The 15,776-nt window shown below is 40.5% G+C and overlaps 1 protein-coding gene across 12 annotated transcripts in view; it reads left to right on the forward strand.

Moving 5' to 3' along the window:
• The window catches only part of AMBRA1 (autophagy and beclin 1 regulator 1), a 174,596-nt gene that overhangs the window by 20,790 nt on the left and 138,030 nt on the right, over nucleotides 1–15,776 (forward strand). The gene's annotated exons all lie outside the window — the stretch shown is intronic.

Here is a 15,776-nt window from a genome sequence, read left to right on the forward strand (position 1 = left end):
TCTCTAAGCCTCAGTTTCCTGATTTGAGAAATGGGGGCAAGGATAGTACCTAATTCCATAGCATTGTTACGAGGAATAAATGAGATAGTATATGGAAAAGTGGTGTTGTTTTTTTGCCAGTTGTGTAGCAAATATGCAATCAATATTAGTAAAAAGTGTGACTTTAAAATGTGTCTATTTGTCTATCCCTTGACTTTATCAGTTGATAATAATTAAATATTGGTATTTTTCTGCCATGTATATAGCAAGCTTTCAGATTGCTGCTGTTTTTGAAATGTGGATACTTTTCTTTGAATGCTATAAAATTACTTAGGACTAAGAAGTAATACTGAATTGTATTCTCTGTATAGAAATATCAAAAGTTTCTCCTCAGTGTATATTTTCATTGGCTCATACTCCTAGAAAAATAGGAAATGATCCTAAGCGATTGATTTCCTTCTTTAATCTGCAAGCCTTCTCCCAAAAGTAGGATCCATTTCTCGACTTGGAATTGCGGCCAAGAACCTGGGGATATTCTTAATTCCTTTTCCTGTCATGTTCCCAATATAATGAATTTGTGAGTTGCTTTACTGTTTCTCCAGAATATATCCTGAATTTGACTACTCAGCCCTCTCCTAGATTATCATAACCTTGGCCCAGATTCCCATAATGCCATTTCCCTTGCTTAAAGTCTCTTAATAGCAATATAATCCAAATATACATTGAATATAATCCAAATTTTTTACCTTTTCCTTCTGGTATCCACCTGGCATCTATTCTCTCCCTTATTGCCTGTATTGTTTTATAAGCTCACCTGCTGAGGACCTTGCTCCTTTTTAGAATGTGTGTGTGAGTGTGTGTGTGTGTGTGTGTGTGTGTGTGTGTGTGTAATATCTTTTCTCAAGGCTTCCACCCCAAGATGCAGGCCTCAAATGCCATCAAAGAAGCTTTCTCTGAGCATCCTCAAAAAGGTGTATATTTTTCCATCGCTCTCTCATCACATTATCTCTTTCATGTTCTTATTTGCATTTATCACTATCTGAAATTAAATTGTTGCCATCCAGTTGTTTCCAACTCATAACCCCCTTCTAGGACAGAGTAGAACGGTCCCTGTGGATTTCTGAGACTAACCCTTTACGGGAATAGAAAGCCTCATTTTTCTCCCCCAGAGCTGCTGATGTTTTTGAACTGCTCACTTTTTGGTTAGCATCTCAGCGTGTAAACACTGCACTAAAGCACTATTAATGTTAACTTGCATAAGTAATCCACAACCACCTTCAATTCAGATGGTGCCCTCAGTGCCTGCCACGGTGCGTGAGTGCAGAGTACATACGTGCCTGTTCAGTAAGCGCTCCTTGGCTCTCTGCCATTGCTTTTGTATCCCCCGTCTGTTAAGTGTTCTTTATTTGGAAAGTTAGGAAGATGGAATCCAACTTTTAGTCAGAGCATAAATGGCTAGATTTTAAAATCCAGTGCCTTGTTTTGATTGGAGAAGAAATGTGATTGGCAAGGTAGACGGCATCTGGACCTTTTAGCCTTAGAACTCTGCATTTAATAAATTGACTTCGCCCTTTCTTGAAGCCTGGAGGGAAATTTTTCTTTTCCCTATTCTAGTCAGCCAAGAGCTTGACCTGGGCTGACTCTAAGATTGGGGAACATTGAACACAGTATCTGCTGAGCCAAGGGCTGGGAGTCCAGCGCGATGCGCTCTGAAGGAAAAACCCGAATTCAAATCCTGCTTTGACTACTGACTCATCTTGTGAACCAAGATTTATTTTTTAACCTCTTCCAAGCTTTGTTTTTCTATTTTGTTTGGTGAGTGATTCCATCTGTCCTTGGGCTTGTTCGGATTCCTGGGTTAATGTTCCCAAAGCTTTTCCAACACTGTTGTCGGGGCTCCAGGGGTTTCCTGGAAGTAGCAAGGGCAAGGTGCTGCTCCAGGGAGGAGGGCTAGACTCTTTCCCCACCCAGAAAGGTGGCATCCGTCTGGATGTGAAACCAGCTGACTTCAGTCTCTCAGTGTTGTTGGTTGATGAAGGTATGTTGTTGCCAAAGTCATTAGGCCTGTTTGTCTGACGCAGCTGGTTTCAGTTCCCATTTCTGGGGTTGGGCTGTTTTTGCCTCTGAAATTTCTTTCAGGAAAAGTGGCTGCTTGTTTTTTTTACATACAGCAGGCCTTGCTGTTTCTGCACATGTAAGGGTAGCTAGTCTTCATGATCACTTTCTCACTTCTTTGGAACCGTTTCTTGGTTCTCTGGTTTCCTCTTTGCTCTTCCTTGAATTTTCAGGAGTTCTCGGTAGACTGTTTTTCCCTAGGATCGTTTGTAGATAGGTGTTCATGTTTTCTTTTCTTCTGATTGTGGAAGTGGGAATAAGGAAGATGACTGTCTTAAACTTGGATATCACGGCTTTCTCATCCCAGTGCCGATCACGCTTTCTTTTTGAGCAAAACCTTTCTCATGTCTTGGACTTTGGGCTGCGTCATTGTGAGTTGCTTCAGGGAGCCTGAGGAAGCACCATCTGTAGCAGAGTGGTGTGTCTCCCACCCCCTTATTATAATATGAGTAGATAGGATTTATTTAGTTTCATACCTTCAAAACATTTTTTTAAGTTGTTAGCCCATTCATGACACACACTGTAGAGGTCTGCCTAATTCTAATACTATATTTGAAAACATTGGATGGTAGGGATGGAGATAAGAACCAAAAATAGTTTGTCCTGCTTGCTTAACTCTGTACCAGGTGCTAGCTACACTCAATATTCCCTCTTAGACTTTGTAGATCCAGATTAAGTGGGTGTTAGAATATTTGTAATTTTGAGCCTAAATGCCGTGCATATCTACAGTAAGATGCAGCTTCGACTAGCCTTTTATTTGGGGGCTTTTGACAGCTTCTTATAAAGGAATTGCATATCATTTTGATTGTATTGGCCTTGGCTCTGTTGTCTTTGATTTGCTGTCAGTCTGTCACTGATTACTTAGAGGTCTTCTGTGATGGAACTCTGTGAACTATCAGTCCTTTTGCTTTCTTTCTCTTTTCTGTCAGGATGGTGGGTGCCAGACTTCTTTTTACAAACCCCTACTTGCTGTGCACTGTGGCTATTGTTGACTCTTAACTTGGCTTCTGCTTTGAAAAGTAGTCATCCTGCCGGGACTTTTTGTGACTTGTTTTTTCTAAGGCATCCCAAGGACTTAATTCCTTTAAGGGGATGCATCATTACTTTATTTATACCAAGGAAAACTTGAAATGCAGCAAAACTCTGAATTGTCAGTACTTATGCACCAGCCCAGTGAGTTTAAAAAATAAAAACAAATACCTGTCATCAACACCGTCTACCTCTTAGTTTTAGATTTATCTATTAAATCACGATGTTCTAATTACAGACTTGTTTTACATCCCTCTCCCTCAAGTTGTAGGATCAACTTTCTCAGGTAGTAAATTAAGGTGATATCCATCATACATTCATCTATTGTTTTTCCTGTGGAAGCTTGTGTATCATTCCTGTGATGTTGGAAGTTATGCTACTAATATTGCAAATGACAGCAGGGCCCATCTGCGTGCACAGCAGAGTTTCCAGACTAACACAGATTAGGAAGGAGGACCTGGTGACCTGTCCCTCCCCACCCATGTGAAAATGTTATAACAGTGGAATATTGTCTGATACAGTGCTGGAGGTTGAACTCCGTAGATTAGAAGGAACTCAGATATGACTGGGGAAACGCTGCCTCTTCAAAGTAGTGTTGACCTAATGATGTGGATGGAGTAAAGCGTTCAAAATCTTTATGAGAAGAAGCACCTATAAATATCCATTAGTAACTGAATGTGGAATGTGTGAAATAGGAGGCTAGGAAAATTAGAAGTCATTAAATGTGAACTGGAACACACTGAAATAAATATTGTAGGCATTAGTGAGCAGAAATGGACTGCTATTGACAATTTTTAATCATTTTTAACTTATATGGTCTACTCTGCCAGGAGCAACAAATTGAAGAGGAATGGCATTACATTTATTGTCCAGAGAAGGGGTCAAGATCTGTCCTGAAATCAGTTTCTGTCAGTGATAGGATAATATTCATGTGCCCATCATGAAGACTATCATTCAGATTTACACAGCAACCACTAATGCCAAAGATGCAGAAATTGAAGCTTGTAAAAAAATTCTGTACTCTGAAGTTAATTGAATATGAAGTTCAGATGCATTAATAATTAATCGTGATGGGAATGTGAAAGGAGGATTGGTGGTTGGAAACTGACTTTGTAATAGAAATGACACGAGAACGCAAGATAGAATTTTGCAAGAGCAACAACTTATTCATTGGAAATATCTTTTTTTCAACAACATAAATGGCAACTATACCCATGCATCTCACTCATTTGGATTCATAGAAATCAAGTTCACCACATCTGTGGGAAGAAAGAGACCATGGAGAAGCTCATTGTCATCAGTTATGACAAGACCAGGGGCTGTGGTTGCAGAACAAATCGTTACTTACATGTCAGTCCAACTTAAAGCTGAAGAAAATGAAAAATCATGAGATCCAAATTAGGATGTTGAGTATATCCTACCTCAATTTAGAGATTATCTCAAGACTAGATTTCACACATTGCACACTAATGACTAAAGACCAGATGAGTTGTAGAGTCACTAAAAAGACACACACACACACACCCACCCCCAGAGTGATGTTGAGGCTTGCTCTTAAATGGAGAGTAGCTAAAAGGAAAGGAAGAAGTGATGAGATAAAGAGTTGAACAGACAGTGTCAAGGAGTAGCTTGAGAAGAAAAAGTATTAGAATGAAATGTGCATATACCTGGAATCAGAAAACCGAGAGGGAAGAACATGCTTGGCATTTCCAAGGTGGAAGAACTGAAGAAAGAAAGACTTAGTTGCAGTACTGAAGGAGTCTCTGGGAAGAATGCTAAATGACACAGGCAGAAGCATCCAAAGGAGATGGGAGCAATGCATAAGTTGCCATGCCAAACGGAATTGGTTGGCGTGTAACCATTGCAGAAGGCAGCATATGATTTAGAACTGATGGCATGCAAGGAAGAAGGCCAAGTTGTACTGACAAAAATCAAGGCTCAAGGAATTGACAGTATACAGATTGAGATGTTTCAATAATCACTTGTTTTATGTAAAATTTGAAAGGAACTACTTGACCAATTGACTGGTAGAGATCCATGCGTGTGTCCATTCCAAAGAAAGGAGATCCATGGCATGCAGGAATTGCAGAGCAACGTCCTAATAGCACATGTAAGTGTATTTTTGCTGAAAATAGTTTAAAAATGGTTACAGGTACATGAACAGGAAACTTCAAGCAGGGTTCAGAAGAGGATGTGGAACAAGGGATGCATCATTGCTGATGATTGATGAATCTTGAGTGAAAACAGAATAAGGAAACAATGTTTTTCCCCTGTGTTGTTTTTACTGTGCAAAGGCATTCACCTGTGTGGATCAATGGGAATTTTGGAACATTTAATTGTGCTCATTCGGAATCTGTCCATAGACCAAGATGCAGTCATTTGAATAGAATAAGGGAATATGGCATGGTTTAGTCTGGGTTGAAATATGCATCAGTTATAGCCTTTCATATTTATTCTATCAGTGTGCTGAACAAATAATCTTAAAAGGTGAACTATATGAGGATTAGAGCATCAGGATTAGAGGAAGATTTTATTAGCAACCTGTGGTATGCAGATGATACAACCTTGCTTTCCAAAAGCCAAGAGGACTTGAAACATTTATTGATGAAGACCAAGGACAACAAACAGCCTTCAGTATTGTGTTAGTCTGGGTAGACTAGAGAAACAAATCCATAGACATACATTTGTGTATGTGAAAGAGATTTATATACAAGAGCAATTGAACAATGAGAAAACATCCCAGCCCAGTCCAGATCAAGTTCATAAGTCCAATATTAGCCCACATGTCCGGTACCAATCTATAAAGTCCTCTTCAGGCTCATGAAACACATGCAATGATGCCGAATATAGATCACAAGCCAGGGGGTAGAGAGTCTCTGGATCCAGTGGCATTGAAAACATCTCAGCACTGGCAGGGGTCTCTGCATGGCTTCTCCAGTACCCAGGGCTGCATCAGGGTGGGCCCATGTGTCTTGTCAGCTGCTGTGTCTATCAGGGTGTGAGCAGAGAGAAAGAAGTGTCTCCTGCCTCCAAGGAGGAAGTACCGGATTTCCCAGAATCCTTAGGGGAAGGCTATGCCTACACAGAAGCCTCATTGGCTATGACCTGATTGACAGGCAAGACTCTACCCATAGATGCTTAATCCTTAAATTGACAATTATAAGTACCACAACAAAGAAAACACAAATCTTCACAACCGGATCAGTAAGCAGCATCATGATAAAGAGTGGGATAGACTCAAGGTTATATTTTGGCTCTCCTGGATTTGTTTTAATTTTCTTTTAAAAAATAATTTTATTGAGAGCTCTTACAATGCTTATTACAATCCATACATCACTTGTATCAGGCATGTTTGTACATGTCTTGCTAGCATTCTTTTCTAGATGATTTGTTTTAATTTTCTTCAGCTTTAACCTGAACTTGAAAGAGTGATTGATGGTCTGTCTGTTCCACAGTGAGCCCCTGACCTGGTTTTAGCTTTTGATACTGAGCTTCTGTATCTTCTCTTCCCACAGATGTAGTCAGTTTGATTTCTGTGTATTTCATCTGTAGAAGTCCGTGTGTATAATCACCTATTTTGTTGTAAAAATAGATTTGTTGTAAAAATAGATTGTTGGTTTTGCAAAATTCTGTCGTGATCGTCAGCATAATTTTTATCACCAAGTCTATATTTTCCAACTGCTGTTCCTCTTTCTTTATTTCCAAGTTTTGCATTTTTTTAAATTTTAACCATTTATTAGGGGCTCATACAATTCTTATCACAGTTCATACATATACATACATCAATTGTATAAAGCACATCCATACATTCCCTGCCCCAATCATTCTCAAGGCATTTGCTCTCCACCTAAGCCCCTTACATCAGGTCCTCTTTTTTTTTTCCCCTCCCTCCCCTTTCCCCCCTCCCTCATGTGCCCCTGGTAATTTATACCTCGTTGTTTTGTCATATCTTACCCTATCCGGAGTCTCCCTTCCCCCTTCTCTGCTGTCCCTCTCCCAGGGAAGAGGTCACATGTGGATCCTTGTAATCAGTTCCCCCTTTCCAACCCACTCACCCTCCACTCTCCCAGCATCGTCCCTCACACCCTTGGTCCTGAAGGTATCATCCACCCTGGATTCCCTGTACCTCCAGCCCTCATATGTACCAGTGTACAGCCTCTGTCCTATCCAGGCCTGCAAGGTAGAATTCGGATCATGGTAGTTGGGGGGAGGAAGCATCCAGGATCTGGGGGAAAGCTGTGTTCTTCATCGGTACTACCTCGCACCCTAATTAACCCATCTCCTCTCCTAAACGCCTCTATGAGGGGATCTCCATTGGCCGACACTTGGGCCTTGGGTCTCCACTCTGCACTTCCCCCTTCATTTAATATGGTATATATATATACATATACATATATACACATACATACACACACTTATATCATTGTTTGTTTTTTTTTGCATGATGCCTTATACCTGGACCCTTGGCACCTCGTGATCGCACTGGCCGGTGTGCTTCTTCCATGTGGGCTTATTTGCTTCTGAGCTAGATGGCCGCTTGTTCACCTTCAAGCCTTTAAGACCCCAGACACTATCTCTTTTGATAGCCTGGCACCATCAGCTTTCTTCACCACATTTGCTTGTGCACCCATTTGTCTTCAGCGATCCTATCATGGAGGTGTGCAGTCAGTGATAGGATTTTTTGTTCTTTGATGCCTGGTAACTGATCCCTTTGGGACCACTCAATCACACCAGCTGGTGTGTTCTTCCATGTGGACTTTGTTGCTTCTGAGCTAGATGGCCGCTTGTTTATCTTCAAGCCTTTAAGACCCCAGTCACTATCTCTTTTGATAGCCGGGCACCATCAGCTTTCTTCACCACATTTACTTGTTCACCCACTTTGGCTCCAGCCGTTGTGTCGGGCCAAGTTTTGCATTTTAATCATCCATAATTATCAATGCATCTTGATTTCATATTTGATCAATTTCAGACAAATATTTGGTAGATTTCTTCAACTTCTTCATCACTATCTTTTGTCATTGGTGATTAAATTTGAATAATGTACTGATTAGAATTTCTTGGAGGCCGATAGCTAGATATCATGCTATCACAGATAACATTGTTGTTCACGATTGACTTAACATTATTCTTTTGACACTGAATGCAATGCCATTCCTCTTGATTATGTTATTTCTGGCATAGTAATCATATGATTTTCTGATTCACTGTGGTCAACACCAGTCCATTTCTTCGATGTCTAGTATGTTGATCTTTATCCATTCCATTTCATTTTTGATGAATTCCTATTTTCTTAGATTCATACTTTGCACATTCTAGGTTCTAATCATTAGCAGATTTTTGCAGCTGTTTCTCCTTATTTTTTCTTGACCTTGAGAAATGAGCATTAAAAATATAAAGCAAGCAGATTGCCAGTAAATATCATAAGGAAGCAAAACATTTATTGAGGGGCTAATAATATATGTGAGACTAATACTGATAGAGGAGCAAGATAGTAGGAGGAAGTTTTATCATTGGTGGTACTTTTCTCTAATAACTAAGCACCTAGACTCTGGAGTCACTCTCCCAGGATTTGAATCCTGAATCTACCACTGGTTCTGTGACTTCATCTCTTAGTGCAGCAGTTCTCAACCTGTGGGGTCACAACCCCTTTGGGGGTTGAATGGCCTAATTTATAACAGCAAAATTATAGTTGTGGAGTAGCAATGAAAATAATTTTATGGTTGAGAGGTCACCACAACATGAGGAACTGGGTTAGGAAGCTTGAGAACCACTGTCTTAGTGCCTTCTGTACCTGATTGGGTGTACCTTTGGAGATTGCAAACAAGATACTTTATGTAAAGTTTAAGAACAATGCCAGGCACAGGACAAGCATTATGAAAGTGTTAATTATTATTGAAACCATGCTGTGATTTTAAATTTTTATAAGTATACGAATGGTCTTCCAAAACTTTGTGGAAAAATGGATGAAAAGGTCATGGATTTTCCCACAAACTTTTGGAAGCCCCCTTATCTACCTAGCACAGCATTTACAAATTCACCATTTCTGACGTGTACAATTCAGTGACACCAATGACATATAAGCATCACTTATATCTGTTGCCAAATTTTCCATAAACAGAAACTCAGTTTGGTTTTTATTTTTTAAAGAAAGAGGTGACAGGAGAATGATCTTTATCTGCAGCGTATTCGGAACCTTTGGTCCCGGACAGTCTGATTTTGCCTAAGCCTTAAATTGAACTTTTCTGATTATTTGCAGGACTTTGTTCCTTATACATTTTGTTTTAGAAATTAAGATTTTTGCTTTCTTATTATCATTTTAACTCTAATTCTTCATTATAGAATGACGCTATTCTCATTTTTTATACAAATTTGAAATGTTTTATTAGCACTTGTTCACCACTGCTCATAGTAACCTTGGCAAATGCACACCATCAGTCATAGTTTGCAAGTTCAGAAACGGAGGGATAGGGAGGTTAAGTAACTATTCCCAAGTTTCTCCCCAAGAAAGTGAGAGCTGGGATTTATTCAACCAGTTTGATGACTACAGTCCCCACACTCCACGATCCTGTGCTGTCTCTGCTTTAGAAGTTAAAGATCGGAAATCACAAAAATTACTTCTAATAAAATGATTAAAAATAGAAAGAGCAGATCAGTCATAGAGACAACTATGCAAAAGAGGAAAAGACAGATGTCTGTCACATGGAGATGGTAAAGGGATGGAAGAACAGAGGCTGAAAAAGACGAGTATTTCCCGAGAGCTGACACAAAGGGAGCCTTCCCCTGGAGCCAGTGTTCTGAACTGTGAGAAAGTAATTATATGTTCATTAAAGCCACCCCATTGTGATAAAAAATATTTCTAAATTCTCCGCCCAGATTTATCCATAGTTAGCACTTGGTCATAATCTGGAAATTCAGTAGTCATCTGCACACAGTAGGTACCCAGTTCAGGTAATAACTTGGAGCTCTGTCTGCTTTCAGGTGTTTGCCCAGTTTGCAGTTTATAAGAGATTCGTGATACTGGGTCCAAACACTAAGGTGGTTCAGTTCGGTAAAGCGTTGGTTGACCATTCAAACCCACCAGCCCTTGCACAGGAGAAAGATGAGGCTGTTTGCTCCAATAAAGGTGTACAGCCGTAAAAGCCCCATATAGGGTCACTAATCTACCTGATGGTGTAGTGGGTTACAAGTTAAAAATGAGAAGTTCTAGTCTTTGCAAGGATTTACAATCTTGGGAACCCACAGGTTGAGTTCTGCTTTGTCCTAGAAGAGTACCAGGGGTCAGACTCAATTCCTTGGCAGGGAGTTTGGGTTGTGGCATTGTTATAGTCTCATCTAGGAGTCAGGCAAGAGCTGCTGGAGGGCAGGTATCACTGTTGGCTGAGGCGCTTACAGTTTGAACTTGAATTCTGTGCTGTGTCATTTGAAGTGTCCTGAGATGCCCTGTAGGAAGGGCCTAGTAATGTAAACAAAGCTGCCAATTGTAGAAAATCCTGTGTATTTCCACCCACCCGGGAGCTTCCAAAGAGTACTAGGCCACTTTTAAGTTCTAATTAAAGGACTGACATGTTGTAGTTAATTTTCCAGTTGTTGGAAGAAGTGTACTTTTGCAAGAGATCTTAGATTTAGAACTTAAAGGATCTCCCCTTCTCCCCCTGCCCCCTCTTCTTGGATTTAGGGTAAATCCTGTGTGTGCTGGATTATATGCCTATCACATGGCTGATTTGACTCTTAGACTTTGCCCATGTGGCACAGAGAGGAAGAGTGCTGCTATTCAAATGAAGGGTTTGGACTCCAGAATTGGACTCCATTTTAACAGTCCCTTCCAGCTCTAGTTACTTTCTGGTTCACTCCTAAATTGAAAGGGAGGATTTAGGGTCTGAATTAATAGCCAAGCTGTAGAAGCTATAGCTCTAAGTTTTATGGCTGTAAAAAAATATTCTTAAGTTCACTTTGCTTATATATACTGAGGTGTAGCACAAATCTTATTTCATAATTTTTGCCATAGAATTATACTTTTTTTAACCCTTAGGACTTTTAAACTTTATTGTTTGGTAACAACTTTTAAAATCTGCTACCCTTCAGAAGTGTGATAAACACATCTCTACTGTTTAGAGTTATAGATAACTGTCCACATTCATAGAAACAGCAATAAAAATATCAGCTGATACATCACATTGGGCAAATCTGCTGCAAAAGACCTTTGGAAAGTGTTAAAAAAACAACAACAAAGCTAGTACTTTGAAGACTGAAGAATGCCTGACCCAAGCCCTGGTGTTTTCATTTGCTCCCTGGGCATGTGAAAGCAAAGAACCAGTGCCTTCAAATGATGGTGTTTGTGAAGAATAGTGAACACACCAAGAACTGCCAGAAGAACAAGCGGATAGAGTTTGGAAGAAGTAAAGCCTCCTTAGAAGCAAACATTGCGGGACCTCATCTTACGTACTTTGTATATGCTTTCTCAGGAGGGACCGGTCCCTGGAGAAGAAGAGCATGATTGGTAAGGAGAGGGTCAGTGACAAAATGAAAGGCTCTCCACGAGATGGATTCACAGTGGACACCAACAACAACCACTGTGAGGACGCTGCAGGATTGAGCAGTGCTCCCTTCAGTTGTCCACCAAGCTGCGGGGAGCCGAACCGACGGTGCACTAACAACAGCGGAGCTTGCTGGTGGAGGCCCTAGTGAACACGAACAACCCTAGGAAGCAGATACTGTGGTTCTCGTTATATAAAGGGGGAGACTGACGACTCAAAAGGAATTAAATTAATGACCAAAATCATAAGTGGAGTAAAATTGCTGATTCAAGATCATCAGGTGGTAAAGGCAACCTGATTCTCCTTCTCAGTTCCTGCTGGGTAGTGGCAGAATCGCTAGATGATTTTTTATTGTTAAAGGTAATTATGCACCAGAATCAATTAGAGAAAATCTTTAGTGGTGATTGCCTCCTTATCTTTTAAGGGAGGTCATGTTTTCTGGGAGTGGGTGGAAATGATATGGAATCTTTTTGCGGGGACTCTAATCTTGGCATTGAACCTACTTCTCATCGTTCTTTTTTATCAAGCATTTCTTTTCTACACAATAGTTGAAAAATCACTTTGACTACAGTGAGCTTTAACAATGTACACCTGGCAGCAGTAATGGATGCCAAAATACAAAGCGAGAGTCGCACTGGCTGTGATGGGGTAGGTCATGTCAGCTTGGCTGGGCCATAATTCTCAGAGGTGTGGCAGTTATGTAATGCTATCATGTGGCAGCTATATTCTGTTGAAGTCATCCTCCATCTTGTGATCTGATGTGGTTATCCTCTATCTTTGTGTCATGTTGATTTTCACATAGTAACCTAGTCTTTGGAGCTTAGCCATGTCAGTAAACGAGGTGCATATTTTAGTCATGCCTTTTTGGTTCTACTTGCTGCAAAGGCATTTTGTGTCTGAGGGTTGATTGTAACAGAATCACAGTGACTATTCTTGGCACCCTTTATCTCTGGCCCATTTAAGGGACAGATTGGGAACCTCCTTTCTTCTTCTTTTTAGAAAAGAAGAATGAAAAACAGTTGATTGGCACTCTTTCATTGGCAGGCCTGTCTGACTTCAGTTTGATTTAGCTCCTTTTGTTTCTTTTAGAGAACAAAGTGAAGCTCTCTTCAGGTTGCTACGAAGAGCATATTGGGAGAGAAGTCCTTTATCCCTTTAAAGGAACAGAGCAAATCTTGTTCTCTAAGACAACAGAGACTGTGCATTGGTTTTCAGTCCCTCAGACTTCTTCCCGTCAGTTAGACGTTTTTCTTGTTTGACTTTTTATTGTTCTTAAAACCCACTACCATCAATTCTATACTGACTCAGAGTGACCCTATGTAGGGTTTCCAAGGTGGCACATTTTTATAGGCGCAGACAGCCTCATTTCTCTCCATGGTGGTTTTGAACTGTCAACCTGTGGTTAGCAGTCCAGTGCTTTCTCAGTCCAACAGCATCATCATTGCTCAGTGTACTTAATTAGGTACATGGGAATTGACAGAGAAACAACTTATGAATCCCCAGCTTTCATTCTCAAAGGTTTTTTGTTTTGATTTTGTTAAGTTTTTGTGTGAGTTGGATGAAGGTTTATAGAATCAGTTTCCATTCAGTAATTCATATGCATCTTATTTCATGTCATTGGTGGCGGTCCTCACAATGTAAATTCACAAATCCCACTTCCCCTTGTTGTTTTCCTTTTCCATTCCTCCTTTCCTACTTCTGAATTTTGCCCTTGAGTAAATACTGCCCTTTTGATCTCAAATGGTTGATTATTCTAAGGAGTATTATTGTTTTCCCTTATAGATCTGTCTGATGTTTGGCTGGAAATTGATCCACAGGACTAAGTTTTAGTTTTCTTCATACTGATATTGGCAGCAGCTGTCCCCAGTTTTTACATAAGGCCAAATTTTTTTTAGGAGTAGGACAGCTACTGTTGCCATTTGAGTTATAAGATTATAAATGGCTTCAATGTTATTTCTTTGTATTAGAATAAGGGGCCTTTGGATCTCACTTCTTTGTACTGGGTGAGAGCATTGCAGACTGAGTGGAGGGTAACGTGAACTAGTGGTAATTGAAACTGGATTTTCTGGCATGTTCTTGGTTAGTGGTTATTATGTGGCAGACCCAGTCAACTCAGTGCAATCTAAGACTTGTGGTCCTAATTTGTGAGTTGTCAGGGTCACCAAGGAGATTCTTTTTGTCCAGTGAGTTCATCCTTAGTCTACTTAGGAAATTGTCCTATGGCCTGGTGTTGGCATTTTCAGTATAGATGTCTTTATATCATGTGCTAACGAGCGCTTTATCTTGAGGCTCTGGGTCTAGAGTTTGTTCCTTCATCCCTCCTTAGGCAACGGTGTGCTTGTATGTGACTAAGAACTTGAAATTGTGTCTTACTTAGACCTTTTTTACTTTTTACACATTAATATTCTAAGGGGGGGAAAACTCAGCAAAGGCTATAAATATTTTTCCTTCTGTCTGTCTTGGCATGCATCTAGTTATGTGCTTTTTAGATTGCTGGCTTTAGTGAAATTTGAAGCGACAATTGCTGTTTGACTTTTTGTAAGACACATTTATTACCTCCCCATTCCCATTGTTTTCTTTTAAATTTCAGTTAAAAAATCAAACAGACCAAAACATTTGCCATTTCAACCTTTTTTGTGTGTACAACTTGGGGACATTAGTTATACTCAATATGTTGTGCAACCATCACCGTTACCTATTTCTGAATTTCTTCATCACCTTAGCACAGCAGTTCTCAACCTGTGGGTTGCGACCCTTTTGGGGGAGTCGCACGACCCTTTCACAAGGGTCGCCTGATTCATTACAGTAGCAAAATTTACAGTTATGAAGTAGCAACAGAAATAATTTTATGGTTGGGGTGTTACCACAACACGAGGAACTGTCTTAATGGGTTGCGGCATTAGGAAGGTGGAGAACCACTGCCTTAACAAATTTGGGGAGCCCTGCTGGCACGACAGGTAAGCTAAGGTCAGTGGCTCAAACCCACCAACCACACACTCAGTAGAAAGATAAGGGGCTCTTCGTTCTCATACAGGTTTGCAGCTTGGAAAACCCCTATGTAGGAGTCGCAATGAGTCAGAATTGATTTGATAGCTATGGGATTTTTTGTTTTGGTTAACATCATCATAAACAGAGGAAAGTTGTATTTTTCATCGTTGCTACATCGCACCCTAACTGGTTCGTCTCTTCCCCGAGACCCCTCTGCAAGGGGATCTCCAGTGGCCGACAAATGGGCTTTGGGTCTCCACTCTGCACTCCCTCTTCATTCATGATGGTAAGATTTTTTTGTTCTGATGATGCCTTATGCCTGATCCCATCCACACCTTGTGATCTCACAGGCTGGTGTGCTTCTTCCATGTGGGCTTTGTTGCTTCTGAGCTAGATGGCCGCTTGTTTACCTTCAAGCCTTTAAGACCCTAGACGCTATACCTTTTGATAGCCTGGCACCATCAGCTTTCTTTGCCACGTTTGCTTATGCACCTGTTTGTCTTCAGTGAGCATATCATGTAGGTGTGCACCTAATGATACGATTTTTTGTTCTTTGATGCCTGATAACTGATCCCTTTGGCACCTCTTGATCACACAGGCTGGTGTGTTCATCCATGTGGGCTTTGTTGCTTCTGAGCTAGATGGCTGCTTGTTTATCTTCAAGCCTTTAAGATCCCTGACACTATATCTTTTGATAGCTGGGCACCATCAGCTTTCTTCACCACATTTGCTTATTCACCCACTTTGTCTTCAGCGGTTGTGTCGAGAGGGTGAGTATCATAGAATGCCAATTTAATGGAAGAAAGTATTCTTGCATTGAGGGAGTACTTGAGTGGAGGCCCAATGTCCTTCTGCTACCTTAATGCTAAACTTATAAGTATATGCACATAGATCTATTTCTTCATTCTCATATATAATATATTTGCATATGTATATGTCTTTATCTAGACCTCTATAAATGCCCTTTGCCTCCCAGGTCTTTCCTTTATTTCCCTTGACTTTCCTCCTGTCCCACTATCATGCTCTGTCCCCTCCTGGGTTTCAGCAATACCTCTTCGTTACATTACCCTTGATCATGCCCTACCAGGCCTCCCACACACCCACCTTACCACCAATTTGGATCACCTGTTC

Source organism: Tenrec ecaudatus, chromosome 4, assembly GCF_050624435.1.
Source record: "Tenrec ecaudatus isolate mTenEca1 chromosome 4, mTenEca1.hap1, whole genome shotgun sequence".
NCBI classification, from domain to species: domain Eukaryota; kingdom Metazoa; phylum Chordata; class Mammalia; order Afrosoricida; family Tenrecidae; genus Tenrec; species Tenrec ecaudatus.